The sequence below is a fragment of the Eulemur rufifrons genome, chromosome 12 (genome assembly GCF_041146395.1).
Source record: "Eulemur rufifrons isolate Redbay chromosome 12, OSU_ERuf_1, whole genome shotgun sequence".
In the NCBI taxonomy this organism is placed as follows: domain Eukaryota; kingdom Metazoa; phylum Chordata; class Mammalia; order Primates; family Lemuridae; genus Eulemur; species Eulemur rufifrons.
In genome coordinates, this window is record NC_090994.1 from 12,060,904 (window position 1) to 12,082,404 (window position 21,501).

Consider the following 21,501-nt stretch of genomic DNA (forward strand, 5'->3'; position numbering starts at 1 on the left):
AGGTAAATTGGACTTTATACATTATAATAAAACTTTCCTAGTGGTAACAATAGTGACCTATTTCTAATTACAGAAATGTATAATTCCTCTTTAATTAGCAACATCTCAGAATATGAATACACATAGTTGAATGCAAATTCTAGTGACTGAAACTAAAGTTAAAACATCAACAGTCTATTATTTTGCTAAATATAGTAAGCATTGAAATTAATTATACTGCATCTAACACTCAGACAAAATATCTATTTTGGTTAAAAGCATTAATTAATTTCCTTTATAAAAAGGTCAGTTGTAACTATTTTTATTAGAAAACAGCTAAAGTATCCAATATGTTTACAAAATTTAAAAATAATGAACCTATCTATTGAGGCTGCTTAAATAAGACTAGGAACTTTTCAGAATTTCTATAGTGTGTTATTTAACAAATATTTACAAATTGCCTCCTTTGTGCCCAGATATTGGTGATATTCAAATTGAAAAATACAGTCTTTAGCCTCAAGAAGCTTTTGGACTAGTGAGGAGACCAATGTGTGAACACTTTCAATTCTAAGATAAATGTACATTGCAGTAATGTACCAAGTACATTGGCAGCAAAGGAGAAGTGACTCAATTGTGCCTGGAATAGTCAGGAAAGCCTTCAGAGAAAAACTAGAATTTGTGCTAAAGCTTAAAGGACAAGTAGGAGTTTGCACCACAGAGAAATGAAAGGATAGTTTTCTTGTACAGGGAATGCCTTCTCTCCTTGAGAGGCCTATTTTGAGAACTAGAAGGGAAAAGGGTATATCATTCAAGGTCCAGCCAGAAAAGTGAAACCCATACTAGGTATTTTCAATGGGAAGAATTTAATACAGGAAATTAAATGCAAAGATGTCAGAACAGTTGAAAGAGCAACTAGGATGAGGTGAAACAAACACAAGATTAACAACTGTAGACAATCAGTCCCACCCCTAAGGCTGCAAGGACAAAGAAAAGGTGGTGTTACTGCAGCCCAAGATGATGGGTGACCAGGCAGCTTGACGCAGAGAGAGAGAGCCCGATGGCAGGGGAGCCTGAGAAATGTAGTTTGCAGTGGTCAGTGCAAAAGAAGGATAAGGAATAATCTAAGCCCAAATTGACAACTGATCTGCACAAGGGAGCTCAGAATAGGGAAAATGAAATCATCAACTGAAACAATGACAAAGGGGCTGGAGACAGATTCTGGGAAAGGTCCAAGGACCAATTAGATAAGAGATGCAAAAGACAGGAAGGAGAAGATTTCCTAGATTTTGGAGTCTGCAGAAAGGAAATCCAGGGGAAAAGGAGGTGAATGGGCCACATCTACCATTAACTATTAACTTGCATGAGAATAACTTCAGAGTAAGATGCATAAAAGAGACACAGAATTGAGAAGTGGGAATGGTCATTTCTCTCTGCCTCAGAGGAGTCTACATATACTCATCCCATTTGGATGTTAACTTAGGCCACATGTTAAGTTTTCTTTTGGGATTATATCCTCCAGTTATTCCATCAAGTGTTTAATAACTCTCACTCTTTGGTTTGGGTTTGTTTAGAGTGTTAGGGCTGCAGCTATGGAAAATTGTTTTGTTGTCCAACCTGTTCATGTTCTAGATGAGAAAGCAGGAGCACGAGGAGGTTGGATGACTTGTCCGATGCTGCACTGCTAGGTGAACAAAGAGCCCAAACCCAGACTCCCAGGCTGCTGTTCTTACTACTCCACCATGAGCACAAGAGGATCATCTTGTTTTCTCTTGGACTCTAAGTGTACCTAGTTTAAGAAGTTAAACCCAGGAATTTAAAATTCACAAAAGGAACTGAGTAAAATGTCATTGTTAGATTTTATTAAAAGAATATTAGGCCGGGTGCGGTGGCTCACACCAGTAATCCTAGCTCTTTGGGGGACTGAAGGGGGAGAATTGATTGAGCCAAGGAGTTTGAGACCAGCCTGGGCAACATAGTAAGACCCCATCTATACACAAAGATTTTAAAAATTAGCGAGGCAAGGTAGCTGTAGTCTTAGTTACTCAGGAGGCTGAGGCAGGAGGATCGCTTGAGTCCAGGAGTTTGAGGTCGCAGTGAGCTATGACTGTGCCACTGCACTCTAGCCTGGGTGACAAAGCAAGACCCTATCTCAAAACAATAAGTAAATAAATAAATAAATATACCTGGGATAGTAAATATACTTGGATAAAAGATCTAACCTAGAAAAAAAGCAGAAGAGTCACTTAGAGGAAGCACAAGATGCTGTGGCATTTTGGGCAAGACAATTATTTACTGTGTGGGACTGTCCTGAGCATGGCATGTCATCTGGCATCTGTGGCCCCTTTGCACAGTAAATGACAGGACCGTCCCCCTTCCTTGGCATTATGGCAGTCAAAACCGTCCTTTCTCTGGGTGGTGACTGGGGGCAGAAGGAGGTTTGGAAAGACAGTACCAGCCTCGAGACAACTACTGTTAGACTGAAAAATGGTACAGAAGTTCCACCTTAAATAGATAGTGGTGGGTGGCATTATTTTTACCATAATGTTCCCTCATAGAGGAAAAGAATACATTTATGTCATATAATGAAACAGTCTCTTTGGAAGAACACTGAATTTGTTTCCAGAGACATTGAAGAGAAGATAAAGTTTTATCATGTTTTCACTGCAAGAGAATGGTCATATTTCAGGCTATGTATTTAGAAATATAACTAAAGCACCAGTGGTAAGAATTTGGTTTTCCTCAGGGGGTTGCAATGGAAAGATCTGGTTTTGAATTACAGTTCTGTGACCTATTAGCTGTTTTATCTTAAGCAAGTGACTTAAATTTTCCAACATTTCTTGAGGACGTTTCTTGTTTCTTCAACAAGAAAACTAAGAAAGTACGATGTAAAAGTCCTTTAAGAAATTCACTAATTCATCCATTCAACACATTTTGGTAACTTCCTGTGTTTGAGGTATTATGCTGGGTGATGGTTATATGGTGAGCAAAGTAACACACCCAACCAAACCGAAACACAACAAGCAGATGGCCTTAGTGAAGTTTACAGCACAGCTAAAGAAAAGAGTCTACATTTACATCTCTTATTTGAGTAAGGATGACTTTATCAGGACATTCACTGGTGTCAGTATCATCAAAAATGTTTGCATATCTTCTGTACCTGTATAAAACCTGGTATGAGATGTGTATATTCACATTCAAGAATCAGTTTGCATTGCCATGACCTAAGACACAGGCAGTCTGTTTGTGTCTAAAAGTGAAATTGTCTGTAACTGGCGACATACTTCTGTGAATGCTTCAGTGTCAAGATATATATTCCTCCAACATCGCTGATGTCCATTTTTAGTATAAAGGTATAAATTGTATGCGACAGCTTTGGAATCTTCCCACCAAAGCAGAGCATCCTCCAGCTATTTTAAATAACCTCCTGTGGTGGATATTTCCATTTGCTCTTCTAGATCCGTTCTCTCCTCTTCTTTGTGTATGGGAGGCTCTTCTTTTAAGATCTGTATCAAAGGACTCCCTTGCACTCTGGAGTTGGTTCAATCAGTGGGAAGTAGGCAGCAGATTAGAGAGCTAGACAATAACATGGGAGCATTTGTTCTACCTCCCCTAACCTGACACTGAAGATCGTAGCTTCTGGGAAATACACCTACCGTCTCCCCTTGCCTCTCAGGCCTGGGGTGGGGTGGGGTGGGGGATCACCTAACTCCCAAGGGTGCTCAACCATACCCTGTTGGTCTCCTTTAATTAAATTCTTCTCAGTTACCACTTTTGAGTGTGTCATCTCTTCCCTGGCTGATCCATTACTAATATAACACCCCCCAGCCTATCGGTAAATCTCAGGACAGTCTACTTTTTGCTACATACAAAAAAAAAAAAAATGACTGCTGATTCCTTATCTAAAAAGCCAATTTTATCTTTAATTATATTTTTGAAAGTAAAAAAATTATAACAGCATTACATGTAGTGGAACAATACCTAACAGCTATATAGCAGAAAATTTGGATACAGAGAAAGAAAAAATCCTACCATGGTTTTACCAATTAGCACAACCATTTTCTTGTTACTTTAGCTTCCATCTGGTCTCTTTTTGTGTATTTTTTTTAGATTTGAAATGATAGCATACATACAGTTTGGTGTTCTCATAAATATTTTGCTACATTTTTTTCACGCTACTATATAGGCTTCAGAACAATTTTAAATATTTGCACAATATTCTATTCTGTGGAAGTACTATAATTCACTAAATCATTCCCCTATTGCTAGATATTTGGGTGTTTTCACATTTTTCACTGGTCTAACATAATGTAAATAACTTAGCTCACATAGCATTTCCCTTATATTATCTTTGGTTTCTTTGGATAGGGCCCCAGAAGTAAAATTAAATCAGAGTCAAAGAATTTGAAAAACTATGTAGATGTGATGGCTTTAAATATGTGCCTGAATTCTTTGATACTTTTTTCAGGAAGTGGAGACTAACTGCCTTCCCCTCACGTGTTGATTGGACTTAGTGTCTTAGTCCATTCAGGCTGCTATAACAAAATACCATAAACCCGACAGCTTGTAAACAACAGAAATTTGTTTCTCACAGTTCTGGAGGCTGGGAAGTCTACGAGCAAGGCGCTGGCAGGTTTGGTGTTTGGTGAAGGCCAGCCTTCTGGTTCATAGAAGACAATTTGTTGCTGTGTTCTTGGGTGGTGGGAGGGGTGAACAAGCTCACTGGAGGCTCTTTTGTAAAGGCACGAATCCCACTCATGAAGGCTCCACCCATATCACATGATCAATTCCCAAAGCCTCCACCTCCTAGTGCCATCACCTTGGGGATTAGGATTTCAACATATGTATTTTGGTGGGACACAAACATTCAGACCATAGCACTTAGTGACTCTCTTCTTATACATAGAATAAAGCAGAACTGATGGTGGGAATTTCAAAGACTAGGTCAAAAAAAGACATTGTGACTTTCCTCTTTCTCAGATCACCTGCTCTGTAAGAAGTCAGCTGCCATGTCACACACAACCCCGTGGAGAGGCCTGGGTAGCAAAGGACAGAGGCCCCAGCCAACAGCCATGCGAGTGAGCTCTCCTGGAAGTCAGTCCTCCAGCCCTAGTCATTCCTTCAGGTGACTGTAGTTGTAAAGAACAGCTTGGTTGCACCCTCACGAGAGACCCCCAAGTCAGAATCACCTAGCTAAGCTGCTCCTGGCTGACTCAGAAATTGTGTGAAATAATGTGTTCGTTTTCTTAAGCCACTGCGTGTTGGAGTAATTTGTTTTGCAGCAATAGATAACTAATACAGCAGCAAAGGAATGATTGTTTTGTAGCATTTGTTTGACGGGATTTGAATATGAGGCATTTATTTAGTGAGTATCCTAGCTCCAGTTAATCATAGCAAATGATTGCCACTTGGGGGATATGGGAAGAGCCAGTGAGAGACAGAAGGAGAACAAAGAGGGAGAGAAAAGAAGGGAGAAAATCAGAGAGGGGAAAAAAGAAGGAATAAAAGGGAATAAGCCAGCAAGAGAGGGACATGGGAAAGGTGACCACATGTTCTAGTTTACCGTAGACGGTCCCAGTTTGTGTTGTTCTGATGTAATTGTGAACAGAGTCCCTTTTCACTTTCAAAAGTGTCCTGGTTTGGATGACAAATTGTATGACCGTAGATGGAGGCCAATAGAAGCAACTGTCTGTAATAACAAGGAATGTATTTTGACCTAACTTGATGGGTTTTTTCCCGAAAAATCTGAAAGTTGGAAAATGCAAATTATGTGAACATATAATTTGGATCCGTGAGATACCAGCAGAAGGAGCTGGTGACAGGAAGATGGATTTTTTTTTCAGCTGTGGCATTCCTCATTTCTGTTTTTAGGAACAAGGAAAACTAGTAGACAGAAATAGCCCTGGAGACTGTGTATTTCACATGCACAGCATAAAATATTCAATAAGACTAAGTAGGTGATTGAAACTCAAGAGATTAAATAGGTGAAAGTGGTAACAACAATTAAAATACATCCTTTTTCCCCCTCATGGAACAGTATAATAAAGAATAGGAAAATAAAGAATAGGAAATATGTATAGGATTGGTTTAAACTATTTGGCAATATTTGCCAAAAGAAATTTTGAAAAACCATTTTCTTTTAACTGTTTTTATTCCACTTTAACAATGAGTACTGTGTTGTATTTTTTCAATAGCCCATGAATTTTTATCTTCATTTTGATCTTTAAGGCCAAGTTAACATTAATTACAAATAAGTTGATTCTAAGTGAATAGCATCATTATTTCTGGAATAACAGTAACTAACATTCACTAAGTGTTTACTAGGTGCTCAGTTTCCCATTTCATTCTCAGGACCGCCCTAGAGCACAGCTGCTGTCATTATGACATCTTTCAGATGAAAAAGTAGAGGTGTGGAAAAGGTAAGAAGCTTGCTTAACTCTGAAGGTAGTTAGTGAAACAGCCAAGATTTGAACTTAGGGAAGTCTGACTGTAGAGCCCATGCTTAACCACCATGTTATTCTGGATAGGCTACCTGTAATCACCTGTTTATTCATATGTTCTCATGTATCTTTTTTGAAATAGTTATGTCTGTTTAGATTCTGATTTTAGTCCTTGCCCCTTTTCTCAATTCTATGCATGGATCATTTAACTTTATAATTATGCAAGTCCACACCTGTCTGGATGATACACCGACTCATTCATTTTGTTGAAAAGTAGAAACCAAATCGATTAAAAAAAAAATACCATAGGAACCTAATTGAAAAATTTCATGAATCACCTTAATGAGGAATGGGTACCAGGAAATCAAGTACACAGAACCTCAGACAATTTGCTTTTTGAAAAGTGCTAATCACTACCTATTCATCTTGAATGAAAATGCTTCTCTGGCAAGACATTTTATGACGATGCAGGACAGGAGGTGAGAGTCATTTCAGTGGCTTTTAAACAATTGTTCCTCATTCTTCTGTGTTTGATGATGATGATGTGTACATTCATTACTGAAAGGTGAGGTGGCCAGTATTCTTCCCAGCACTGGGAAAATTAAAGACAAAGTCGAAGTCCTTTCTTGCTAGTTCTTGTGTTGTCTCTTTGCAGCCGTCTTTCCTTTCCTCCCTAATTTTTCCAAGGCTAGCGAGTCTGTGTCTGCCCAGGGCCACGGCTCTGCCAAACAGTTGAAGGTATGTTCTGTGTTCTTTAAACCACATTTTTTCCTAAATAGCTTCTCCCTCATGCAAAATATTAAAAAAATGTTGTAACATCTTGCTGTTATCTATTAAATATTTTTTTATAACTTTACATTCTGTTGGAGTTACAAGTCTAATTTTGCACCCTTTTTAAAGTAAAAGTACTTGGAATTTTGTTGTTAAATAGAGTCCCTAAGTCATATTGATGAAACTCAAGGAATCAGTTCAGACAGTTCCTCATGACTGCTCTTTAAACATTGAATTCTCCTAGAGCTTATTGCTACATTGGTGGCATTTTTGGTGTCATGAGCAGCATACTTACCATCTTTTTTCTTCCATTAAAATTTTGAGAAAAATCAATATCCCCTTCCAAGTAGCATAAAATATTACTCTTTCCTTTATCTGTTTCTTACTATCCTAAATTTCTCTAAACTCAGATACACTTGCACACTGGCCCAAATGTCCCTATGCCAGGAAAGGATCAGTTACATAAGTTTTGGAGCCTAGTGCAAAATGAAAATGCAGAGCCCTTTGTTTAAAAAAACAGGAAATAGTGTGGTTTAAGGTATTAAAATATAAAACTTTCCCCTTTATTGTGTGGTCTTCCTCATCTTGTCATGGTGTTTTTTACTTGCTACTTAATGTCATTCTAAGTAAATAAAAATTTAAAAATTTAAATTATTAGTATGACTTTTACTGTTCGTCTTTATATTGCACAATGCCAGTTTTAAATGCAAATACCAGAGCATTTAACTCCTATGTGGAATCACTGAAATTACGTAATTCGTATTCCATGGCAAGCATCTGAGCATGCCTCCAACTGGCCACAAGAGGCACACGCAAGCCAGACTCGGGAAGGTTGGAAGAGGGAAGAGTTCATCCCGCACGGAGCAAGCCATGGGTGTGCTCCCTCAGCATGGGGATACCTGCAGGGTAAGTGTGGACCCTCACAGGGATGCACATGCGTTTGCTCGGGCCTGACTGCTGTCAGGTTACCTCTCCTGCCGGCTGCTGGACGGATGCACCAGGCTCTAGCTGGGGTAGCACTGTGGGGAGTCAAGTCAGACATCACCCTTCCCACAGTGGACAGGCAACCCCCGAGGGTATTGCAACCTTCGGGCTAAAATGCTCTAAGTACTTGGTTTAGGGGGGAGTGGAAGGCTCATCTCCACTGAGTTGGTTTTGGGCTGGCTATAGCTGACACACCATGGCACTAGGGCAGGATGGCCTCCACCATGCCGTGGGCCAAGACTTGCCCAACCCACACCTGCACCCAGGCTCCTTCCCGGGGCTTGGCAGCAGCAGCTGGGCAGGGTGGGCAGTCCAGGCAAGGCAGAGGGTGGCCAAGAGTCCCCGGGAGGTGGGGGAGTGGGAAGGAGAGCCAAGTGTGAGCAGAGGCTGGAAGCCCCTGCACAAGTGTCACTGTCCCACTGACTTCACGTACAAAACACAAATTCAAAGATGACATTATTAAGAATTCCAAGAGGGTGACTGCAGAGGATTAAAACCCATGCATGGAGCCCTTCTCACACAGGGCTTTGTGCACTGCACTGGTCACATGGCCATGAAGCCAACCCAACAGCATGAAGGAGTTAGCATTTTACCCACAAGGAGGTGGGTGTAAACCAACAACACAGTTTTATAATAAAATAACGAGAAAATAACTCTTTGTTGCTGCCCATGATTCATACATAACAATTTATAAATATCTATCTCATTTTCTGTAAGAAAACATGAGGAGCATCTCACTCATGAATATAAGTTCTGGCATCTTTGTGCTCGGTTAGTTGGGAGATCTTAGTCCTAAAGGAGATCGTGGTTTCCACTAGGGGACACAACGGTGGTTCCACTGGACTGGAGAAGGCAGAGATTGCCATCTGGCAGCTCTGGACGGCTTATGCTACTGGATCAACAGGCAGAAAGGTGGAGTGATTGATCCCTGTTACCAAGAGGAAACTGGGTTGCCGCTACACATGAGGGACAAAAAGGACTATGTCTGTTACCTAGGAGTTTTTCTGGGGTTTTTATTAGTACTCTAAATGCAATAGGAAAGGTTATTGGAAAACTTCAGAAACCAAAAAAAAAAAAAAAAAAAAAAAAAAAGGCAGGACGATTAAGGATTCAGACCCTTCAGGAATGAGAGTTTGAATTACTCTATCAAGTTAAGAATCCTCAGCTGAGGTTCTGCCTGAAGGTGGAGGCAATGAATGGATAGTGGAAGAGGGAAGCAATTTGGGCCTCATGACCAATGGCAGGGAAAAGGACTGTCGTCACTTTGCATATTTTATTTTTGCTTCTCATAGGTATGTTTATGTGTAAATGCTAATATTTTCCTCTTCCCTCTCCTTTCCATTAAAAAAAATTTTAGGTACAAGTTGCTAGAGGTTAACTCTACCATGAGTCAGTCTTCTTTATACAACAGACTATTCGGTGGAACTGGAGTGGATTCTGAGTGGCGATTAATGTAGCCGCAGCGGTGTATACAGTGACTGCAGGGCTGTGTGCTTTGCCTCATTTTGAAAAGACAGTGAGTATCCTGTTAGGTGAAAATATAGTTGTTTATTGTATGGCAGTCAGACGTGTGCAGAGGGTATGTATACGGACACTAAGTAGTCAAAATGGTGGACCGTGCTGTTTATTGATTTATTTCTTATCTCTAAATTCACCCTTTTTGTCTACTCTGTAATAATTACGATGGATTTTGTAACTATTTCTCCTTTGCCAACCAACCTGGTGCTAAACCTTGTCAGTAGGGGTTTCTGGAGGGACAGTAGAGGAGGAAGGAATTTTCTCTTCCTGGTTTCAGTATGGCTCACTCTGTAGGCTCTTACAGCGTGAACTCCACACCCCTCCCGGCCCCTCCACTTGTTCCCTGTGTGGTTTCTCCTGTGCTAGGGTCCTGCAGGATGCCCCTCTCTCCAGTGCTCAATTCAGACAGGGACGGTGTATCTGGCACCCTCAGATAGTATAGAGCTGCCCCCCAACCCAGGTCACTGCACCCCACAACTCCTTTTCAGCCCTAGATTCCCAGAGCCACCCTGTAAGTGCGCAGGGCTCTTGCAGAGGGCTGCTTCTCCAGCTCCTGGTTCCAGCAGTGCCCAGCCACCAGAGGCTCCCTCTGATGCTCAGTGGGATTGGAAGCTCACTGAGGACTCTGATGATTTAAGATTCCACTTCCCTGTGGATGGCCTTCCTGGCACCTCATAGACTTCCAGCAAATCCCACTTCTGAGGCACTTCAGTGACTTCACCGTCCTGTGAATCAAAGGTGTGCCCTTTCCAAAGAAGCCTGGATCTTACCCAAGTAGGGGGAAAGCTCTACATTGGGAGCGCTGTCTTGGTCCCAGTGATAATGGTTGCTCCTGACATCTGCTGCTCCTTTGTTAGAATTCTCTTTAACTCTCACTGGTCATTTTACCATCATTCCAATAGTTTTTTATATTAAACTTTCCCTGCTTAAATCATTGTGTGATTTTATACTCCTTACCAATTTTGTCTGATGTTAACATAACCACTTGTTTCTTTAGTGTCTGCATGGTATTTTTTTCACTTATCATTTTATATGTATTTATACATGTCTTTACATAAAGTACATCTTTTCTAAATAGTTGATAGTCTTCATTAAGAACTTCAGTGTGATAGCATCTTTTGGTTGGAATGTTTAGTGAACTTACATTTAATTCAATTATTACTTTGGTTGGATTTATGTAATCACTTTGCCATTTTATTTTTTTTTCTATTTTTGTTTCGTCCTCATGGGTTAACCAATATTTTTTATTATTGGATTTTATCTCATCTTCGATAGGTTACGATATACAATAACTAAATTAATATTATACCATTGTACCTATAATGCATCTTACAACAGTATGCTTCCATCTACCCCTTTGTGTCCTTTGTGATATTATGAAACATTTTAAACTCAACCAATGCATTGTTATTTTTTCTTTAACCAATTGCCTTTGTATACATATTAAGAGAACAGAATTGTGTATCTACTAAAAATGGGTCACTTATGGTGAACTTTATTATTTCAAATAGATGAAAATTTCTGGTTGGTTTCATTCCCCATCTGCCTGAAGAACCACTTTTAACTTCTCTTGTGGTGCTGGTCTGCTGGTTCCATTCTCTCTGATAATCTTTGTCTGAAGGTGTCTTTTATATTACTGTTATTTTTAAAGGCTACTTTGCTGGATACAGTATTCTAGATTGATACTTCGTTTTTCTTTACACGCTTTAAAGGGGTTATACCACCACCTTCTGCCCTCCATTGTTACTGATAACCAGCCAGTGATTATTCTGATCATTACCCTTGTACATAATGTATCTTTTGTTTCTGGCTGCTTTCAAGATTAAAAAAATTTTTTGGCTTTCCAGCAGTTTGATCAGGATATGACCAGATGTGGATTTCTTTGTTTAGGGTTTGTTAAACTTCTTAAAACTCTGATTTATACATTTTTTCAAATTTGGAAAAATTTTGGCCATTACCACTTTAATTTTTCTTCTTTCCCCACTTTTCCCCTTCTTGATCTCCAGTCACACCTATGGTAATATGTTTTATATAACTCTGTAGGTCACTGAGGTACTGTTCTTTTCTTTTTCTCAGTATTTTTTCTCTTTGTGGATCAGTTTGGCTAGTTCATATTTCCTTGCCTTCAAGATTACTGATTGTTTCTTCTTCTGTCTGCAATCTTCTATTAAGTCCATACAATGAATTTTTATTTCATTACTGGATTTTTTAATTCTAGAATTTTCATTTGGTTTTTATAGTTTTTTCTGTTTCTAATTCCTATTTCTTTTCTCATTATGTCCTTCTTTTCATTTAAACTCTTGAACATATTTATAATAGTTCTCAAAGGTTTTATCAGCTAATTTCAAATATCTGGGTCACCTCTGGACCTGTTTCTATGAACTACTTTCCCCCCTGGTTAAGAGTTACATTTTCCTTATTAGTATACATAATACTTGTTTACTTGATAGATCCAATGTTGTGGATACTACAGTGTTAAAAACAGGGATTTGTTGTCTTCCTTTAAAGAGTACTGAGTTTTATTCCAGCAGTATTACTGTACTCACGGGCCAACTTGATTTTGTCAGGGCTTAATTACTCCTAAGGTGTGACCTTAATTCTTGGGTTGTGATGGGTATACATGGGCATAAAAAGATGTAAAGGACACTGGAAACTAAGAAAGGGGGAGGGTGGGAGAGGGTTGAGGGCTTAAAAACTTACCTACTGGGTACAGTGAACATTGTCCTGGTGGCAGGCACACTGAAAGCCCTGACTTTAGCATTATAGGGTTTATCCATGTAACAAAAACTTTTGTACACCCTTAATATTTTGAAATGAAAAAAATATTCTTGGGTTGTTTAGTGAGACCTGTACCCTCTGGCTGATTTGAACGCTGATGGCTCCCAGCACTGTGACACCTCCAGTAGCTGTCTCCTGCCATGCCTCATGGAGTCTTGCCCTGCTTATGTGCAGCTTAGTATTAGTCAAATAAGAAAGAGTAAGGATATCCTTGTGCAGATTTTTGGTGCCTCCTTTTTTGCATAGCTCCCCTTCCCTGGTACTCTGTCCCACAGATTTCAGCTACCTGAGCTGTCTTTAACTCTGGTCTCATTTCTGCCATCCCATGAGACTGCTGTTTTCTGTTTGGGCTCCACTTCCTTGTGCTGCAGTTTCCAAAGTGCTCTCGGGAAGAAAGCCAGAGTGAAAGTAGAGGTCACCACGTTGGTTTTCCCTTCTTTCAAGGATCAAGGCCCTGAATTCTTTGTTGTACAATGTTGTAGTTTATGGTAGAAGGATAAAACTAATACCAATTACTTAGTCCTGGGTCTCCACGGAGGTTTTGATTTCAGCAATTAAATCATTTCTAGAAATTCTATCTGATAAGTATATCTAACCCCTATATATTTTTTTTGTGTGTGTGTGTATCCTTTTTTTGAAATTCCATGGTTAATTTCATACATAGCTCTTCTGTATTTTGTATTCAGTTCCAACATCTGCATTATATTTGGGTCTAAATTTATTGTTGCTGTTGATTCTCACTCACAGAGGCTAGTATCTGGATTTGATAGAATTCTTTAAAAGATAATGCTTGATTATAGTCTTGTGAGATGGTTTCTTTTGCTTCAGCCAGTTGTGTGTATGTGTGTACACTCATCTCAGGACCCTTTGAGACACCCTTAAAGGTTTTAACTCAGAGGAGGGGGTCTTGTAATCAGGTCCTTTTTTCATCGCTATTTCAAAGCTCAATATGCTCTCACACAGCCAGTAGAGAACTCTGGCTTCAGGGCAATCCTACCCCTTCATAAAGCCTGAAGGCTCCCACCTACCATTCTGGTTCCACCCACCTGTGAATTCTGTGGCTCTGACTGGGGTCCTCACCTATGTGGTCTGGTTCTTGGTTATTTCCAGCAAGTCCAATGTAGGCTACAAGTTACCTTGTTCCCACCCCTGGCTACTTGGAGCTCAGCTCTTGGATTTTTAAACAACTTGTTTTTACTTTTTTTTTTTTAATTGTGAAGGGGGGAATTCACTGGAGACTAGAAATGCTTTGGCGTATGTTGTATTTGGGGTCTAGCTACGGTGGAACAAAAATTAACTCATGTATCTGGGAGAAAAAAACATGTATTAATTTTATAATCAAATAACAAAACGAAAAGGCCATAATTATCTTTATCTGAATTACTAATGTACATGCTTAGTAGTAATTTATCACTATGAGAAATTGAGTTATTAGTATCATCTATCTAGCATTTTCCTGTTACTTAATTTATTTCTCAGTCCAAATACTAGCTAAAGGTTACTTTCCATAGACTGAATCTTTGTAAATTTTAGAAAAACATATTTAAGTTGACAAATGAAGGCTGACATTTGGCGATGCTTTAATAGGCTAAACACTAAGCAAATCCTATTCCTTTATTTGTTCATTTTGCAATAAGTCTTGACATCACCTTCTCCTCTTTCTTAAATTTGCTTACTTAGCAAGGCACAATGCAGTTTTGATGTGCAATCTGATTTCAAAAGAATCTTTGAGACAGCTAATCTTCTGTACACTCACTGTAATTAAATATTATAGCACAAATGGTACACAAGGTACTCACTTTCTTGAGAACCTCTTAGCACCAAAGAGCAATGACACAAAAAAAGTATAGATTTTCAGAGTGCTTTTTTGTAAGTTTTCAGCTGGAACTTTTAACTCTTATAGCACCTACAGCTTGCTAAAACAATATATAGCATAGACTAAAAATATCATTATTGTCTTTTATTCTGTCCTAAACTCTCATTTTACCTCAGTTGCTGACTAATTCGCTTACCTTTAATCTACTTGCTTCATCTCTAAATGTATGCATATAGGAAATGCCATACTGAATTAGATTAATAATCAAGTTCAGTTGTCTTTTATGGTAAATGTGAGCAGAATGTTTTGTCAGAGAGTATGGCTGCCATCTTTCTTTAACTTTTTTTAATACTAGTGAATGATTTCCACTGATGCTCCTTGATCAGTTAATTCCTTCCTCAGCCCTACCATCCAACCTTAAACTATCTCATAGTTCCATAAATTTATAATCACAATTATACTTTTATTTTTCATGAAACCACCTCTTCCCACTTCAAGAAGTAATCTAACTGGATTTAGTGAATAAATCCACCCAGCACATGACCTTCATGATTTCTTCCCACTCTTACCAGACTGAGATCCTAAGTTTTAAAAATGTGCTTTTCTTGAAAAGTAATCATACATATACTAAAAACACTCAAAACAGTTCCATAACAGTTAATTAAATATAACTATGTCCCCATCTTCAAAGGTTATAACCATTCTTAAATTCCTTCCAGATATATTCTAAATATAGAACTTAAATATATTGTTTTAGACTCATATTTTTTCCTATTCTCTCTGGAAACCATACTAAAATGACAGAAAAGGGATTTTTTTTTAAAGTATACCTTTTTCAAGGACAAAAAAATTAGAAGAGAATACAGGGACAAAATTTTTAAATCTCCAGAAATAGATGGTAATAAACTTATAGATTATAGAGAATTTGAACGCCTGCAACACACTTTGCAAGTGGCAGATTCATACTGCAGAGTTCCCGAAAGGCTTAAGAAGGAAGAATTCAGGTACCTCCGAAGGTTGTACTATAAACAGGATTGATTGACTGAAACTCTGTTTAGGTAGCGTTTAGATTTCAGGTTTCTCTATGCCTCTTCCTCCTCTCCCCTTCCACACACCTCAGCAGAAAACCCTTCAGAGGTCAAAGCAGAGGTATTCTGTGCACAGGGAGAACAGAGAAACTGAAGTTGGAAGTAACATACTGAAGAAAGGGGATGAGAGATATCTTTCCTATACTCAGCTCTGAACAAAATGGCAGCCAAGGTTTGAACTACCAGGAAGGAGAAATCGGACCAACCGAAGAGATGAGACCTATAAGAACTGACAGATAGTCAAGGTTCCTCAATGAAATGGCCCAGCCAGAACAGCACAGAGTAAAACCCAGCAGTCAAAAGCTCATCCCATTCACACAGAGCTCCCAATTTGTTTTTTTTTTTTTTAATTTTTTTTTTTTTTTTTTGAGACAGAGTCTCACTCTGTTGCCCAGGCTAGAGTGAGTGCCGTGGCATCAGCCTAGCTCACAGCAACCTCAAACTCCTGAGCTCAAGCAATCCTCCTGTCTCAGCCTCCCGAGTAGCTGGGACTACAGGCATGCGCCACCATGCCCGGCTAATTTTTTTTCTATATATATTTTTAGCTGTCCATATAATTTCTTTCTATTTTTAGTAGAGATGGGGTCTCGCTCTTGCTCAGGCTGGTCTCGAACTCCTGAGCTCAAACGATCCGCCCACCTCGGCCTCCCAGAGTGCTAGGATTACAGGCGTGAGCCACCGCGCCCGGCCCCAATTTGTTTTTAAATATGAACATACAGCAAAGGATTGGCAGATATTTGAGAAAAACATCTAATATGAGAGACTCAAAACACAAACAGAAAAAAGGAATGAGGCAATGAAGGGCACAGAATAAAACTTCAAAGAAATGGAAATTCAGTAATCAGAGAGAAATAAAAGACACTGAATACATGAAACAAGACCAGGAGATGATAAAAAAGAAAAACTCACAGAAAAAAATTTTTAAAATATGAAATAAAAAAACTCAAGAGAATGGATATAAGACAAAGTGAGGAAATCTTTAAAAGGTACAATAAAAAGACAAAGAGATGAACAGCAGGAAAGAAAAGAAAAATTATAGACTGAGTATAGGAGATTCAATATCTGAATGACAGAAATTCCAGAAAAACTGAACGGAGAAAACAAGAGGGGAGGTTCTCAAAAAAGACAATTACAGAGTTTTTGTTTTGTTTTGTTTTGTTTCAGCACTGAATGCCATGAGTTTTTTAGATTGAAAAGACCCTTATCAAGATACATCAATTTGAAAATTTAGCATAGTAGGGACAAACAGAAGATTCTGCTAACTTCCAGAGAGGGAAAACAAAACAAAAACAAAAAAGGTGAGGAATCAGAATGGCATCTGATTTCTTAAGAGCAACACTGGAAGCTGGAAGCCAATGCGACAATGCTTTCAAAATTCTGCAAGCTGTGCCATTCTAGATTTCTGTCCCTGGGCAAACATTACCCAAGCAGGAGGGTAGAATATAGGCATTTTCAGGCATGCAAGATCTCAAACATTTATTTCCAATGCAGCCTTTCTCAGGAAATGCGGAGGATTGTGATCCACTCCAAAAAATGAAAAGATAAGAAATAGGATGACCTAGCAGCTACAGAGGTTAAATAGAATCTTCAAGAAATAGAGAAGGGAGATCTGGAATGACAGCTCTGTGCCAGGCCTAGAGAACAACCACTCTAGATGTCACAGTAAGATGGAGAGCTCCAGCAGGCATTTCTGAAATAATAAAACTCACATATTTCCTTGTGTGTTCAAATATATTAACAATATATGTATAGTACTGGAGAGAAGTCTGGGATAAATTATTGTAATAAGTAAATGAGAGGTACACAAAAAATTAAGCTGACTGAAAAGGCAAAAATTATTAATTCCAGGGAAAGTAGGAAGATGTATAAGGAAGAAAATATAATAATTGATGATGATATAATTGATTCAACTAAAGTTATGCTCTATACTGAAAGGATGGGGAGGGGGAAACATGGGTCTGTGTGTCTTGGAGAGGGACTTGTAAGAGAGCCAAATCCTTATCTTCCACTGTAGGAAGTCAACAGTTAATAATGCAAACGTGAAATCAATCAAAAATATTGGTATAAGCATATTATCTTGAAATATGAAGGTAGATACCAAAAGAAAATGCTAAAAGACTTGAAAGTGATTGCCTCTGAGAAGCAGGAAAGGGAGTGGCTGGAAACAGGGATGATGTTTTTTAAAAGACTTTAGAGCTCTTTGACTTTTAAAAATATATACGCACATAACTTTAATAAAATTAAAATATAATTCTCTGCAATGAAAGTGTGCTTTGAATACAAACGATAGTAGAGCACACATTCTTTTATACCTGACTGTGCTCCCATAAACATATCTTGCAGATCATGTCATATAAACATCCTAAGTATACCTCCTACTTTTTCACAGTTACATACTATTCCATTGAATACATATATTTATCAATATGAAAATTTACAAACATATGTATTGGGATAATCCCAGAAGTAAAATTCTAGGTTAAAATTTTTAGATATTTCAATATTGCCCTCCAAAGATGTTATACCCAAACTTACAGTCTCACCAGCAGTATCTAGGAATTCTAAACTGCCTCACAGACTCTCCAACATTACATATCACAAAACTGTTCTATCTTTTCAACCTAGAAGGTGGAAGGACTTATTGACACTTTGATTTAATTTGCATTTCTTTAAATTTGTGTTTACAAAAACTGTCTACCCAGTCCCAATTTAAAAAACTGTATCCTTATTCAGATCCCTTTTCCATTCTCTTATTTTTCCTATTCTATTTCTCATTAGCACATCTCCCTTTCTTCCTTCACAATGTTGGACAAAATTTATCTTTTCTAGAAAACTTTCTCTGAGCACTGTATACTTACATGCGTATAGTCACAGTTACAGGTATATTTCTCCGTTTTTAAGATGTGTTCCAAAAATACTGATTGTGATATATAAAGAATTATAAACACAATATTTCACAGTATTTAAGATGAAACATTGCAAGATGTACCATTATTTCATGAGCTACTAAGAAAGTAAAAATACTGTCGAATAAAAAAAGCACAATGGTTTTTTAACACTTAGAATTTTTATTATACTTACTGAACATTATACAATTCATGTTTTTACATCCTTTGGAAGTAAAAGCACTATGCTTTTAACAAGTGTTAATTTACTGTATGGCTATAAGAAATAGGATAATGACTAGTGTATTTTGAAAACTGATAAATTTCTAGGTCTTGTCTTAGGAAGACAATATTGACAATTCACCAACATTAGTAAAACAAGGGCTGCTGTAGTTTTGATCTAATTATTTTAAACAAAATTGATACTCCATTAAGTCACATGTAAACTTTCTGAAAAGCTTTCCAGTACCAATGACCACAGTTCTATAATGTAGAAATTCCTATGATGTACTTTGAGAGGCATTATGGCTCTATGTGATTTACTTACTTATAAAGGTGTTGATGAGATGAATTTCATTGGCATATATTGCCACAGAAGAGAGTAGACAATCGATGGAAGTTTGGTAACCTTATAAGTTTGGAGGTGACATTTCTGAAGGACATTATTAGTCCACAGACATACATAAAAGCAAAGTACAATGTTTCTTGATTAATGGGCAGGTATATTTATTTTAAGATAATATAAGAATGTAAGACAGGTCACTTTACAATTATAAGAAAAATAAATTGAAACTTAAGTTCAATAAATTTCTTATTATGAAGTGATTCTGAGAAGTACCATAAACTGTTTATTATGTAAGTTCTCTGTAAAATGTATGATATTAAAATTTTATGTATAGCTTAATCTTTCCAGAGAATAGTTTTTAGAAGGAAATACTGAAAATAACAGCATACATGTATTAATAGCTAGGATATTATTATTTTCAAAGCATTTAGAAATTTTTAAATTGATATAAATAATAATCGAGTGAGCTATTTTTACCTCTTATTTTATATATGATAAAGTTCCAGAGTGATAATATGAAGGGACTCACTGTAATTTACTACTTTCCTTTACACTTTAATTGATCAGAATATTTTATTCTCATTTTAACATTATGCTGCAACCTTTCAAACAGATATTCACCCATTCACTCTGATAAGCAGTAAAGAATAAAGCTTGCGTATGTGGTATGCTGTTCTTTCTTGGGAGAATGACAGAATTGTAAAGGATTTTAATGGGCTAATTTAATTTTTAATCTGTATTTATAGGATTTTCCATGTATGTAAGATAATATAACTTACAGTCAAGGATTAAAGAAAATTACATTTTTTCAATTATTTTAGATACCAAATAATGTTGAGAACAATCAGTACAAGATAAAATAGACCTGGGATTACTTCTCTAGGAAGTTCACAGGGTAAAAAAAACAGACCTGGGGCATGTTAAATGAGTGGGGAGGCATTTTCGTTTAGTCACTCAAGTCAACCTTCAAAGCAGGTGAAATTAAATTATTATACTATATGGGATCCTTAAATTTATGAATCATATATTTCTAATTAGCATAATAAATAATATCAGATAAAGAATGTAAAAAGTCTAACAAATACAAAATAAATGCTAATATTTTCTTGGAAATAATATTACTTTTATAAATAAGTCGATGTAGATCAAGTTCACATTTAATAACTTATAAAAACAAAGTCAGTGTTTCCTATTTTCATATGCAAAAGCAAGGTACTAGTTGGAGTGTATATGACTTACATTAAATATGTCTTAGAAAGGAAGATAAATGAGCTTATCTTCCACATACAGTATATACATTTATTAAAGTTCATTATTCTATTTTTGTATAGTATCCTTGTATAAACTAAATGTTCTGAATTGAACAGATTTCTATTAAGTACTATTAAATTATTTCTCCATGTGAAAATCTAATTTTGTTGTGATTCCATAGAAAGTTTTTATTTTCCCTTTTAAGACATATTATTTTGAAATAATAAATTATACTTAAATTATTCATTATTACTGGCTGTTTAGCAACACTTTTGCATGTGGTCCTTTTGCAAAAAACAAAATATTACCTTATATATACATCAGTCTTCTAAACCATTTTATATTAGTCTCTTACAACACCCATTTTGATGCTACATACATATATTGACAATATGCAACAAGTTACAGAGCTCTAAGATGTTATTTTTACTAGCGCTATTAACATATACCACCTGGAATCAGGAGCAGCATTATATTTAAGAAGATAATGACAATGACAATAACTACTGTTATAACAGCTACCACTGCTTCTACCATCAACACATGACTGTTTTGGGGGGTAAAAAAAAAAATCTACATTTTAAATTTCTGTACTGCCTACATAAAAGAATACTAGACATTCTGTTGACTTTGGTAAATGAATAAAAATTTCAAAAAACTTTTTATGCAAATCAAACAACATATGTTAAGTACTTTTAAAAGTTAAAAGTACAGTGTAAACCATCACATTATACAGTAGCTTAATTTCATTTTCCAAAATTATTTCAATGTAATTAAAAACCTGGTAAATAACAGGATTTGTTAATAATGCTAAGGGTCCTAAGATACGTCTTAAGCAATGTCCATTCTCTGAAAATAAGTTCACAGTCCAAAAACAAAGAAAACGTGACGTTCATTTTAGGTGATCTATATTCCATGAGTCATAAATTATTTTGAAATGAGGCAAATTATTAAAATAAATAAAAAATATTTTACATACATTCTTATATAGTCATTGGAAGTATCTATACACTTCTGAAGGGAATGAAAAAGTGCAGAAAGTTCAGTAAATCAAGGCAAAAGCTCAACTTGATTATATATAACATTTGTAGTAAGAAGATATATTTTATCTGTTTTATGTTAAGAATTAAGCTCAAGAAAAAATATAAATTTCATAGCATTTCACCTTTTCCTTCATTTTCTACGTGTTCTGATCTCAGACCTGCTTCCACTCTCTGAAATTTTTGCTTCTTGCATTTGTCACATAGATAGTAATCCTTTAAACTTTGCTTTATGAATATCTAATTAAAAAAACAAACAGTAATACAAAAGCAGTATTTGTTTAGGATATAATTCAGAGGTGATGGCATTAATCAAATATTCTTACAATAATAATATGACACAGTAAGGAATCCAATAAAAATACCCCCCATAAAATATAAGAATAAAG

At 36.9% G+C, this 21,501-nt stretch overlaps 1 protein-coding gene across 2 annotated transcripts in view; it reads right to left on the reverse strand.

The window, feature by feature from the left end:
- Positions 1–18,957: 18,957 nt before the first annotated feature.
- Positions 18,958–21,501, reverse strand: part of MICU3 (mitochondrial calcium uptake family member 3) — an 80,156-nt gene continuing 77,612 nt past the window's right edge. The window contains exons 14-15 of one of the 2 annotated variants that reach the window (XR_011235236.1): positions 19,732–21,352; positions 18,958–19,686 (exon numbers count right to left, since the gene is read on the reverse strand). The gene's annotated coding sequence lies outside the window, so the exon portion shown is untranslated. Of the gene's footprint in view, positions 19,687–19,731; positions 21,353–21,501 lie in introns of those variants that run through there. The other variant, XM_069485196.1, reaches the window with a different exon arrangement.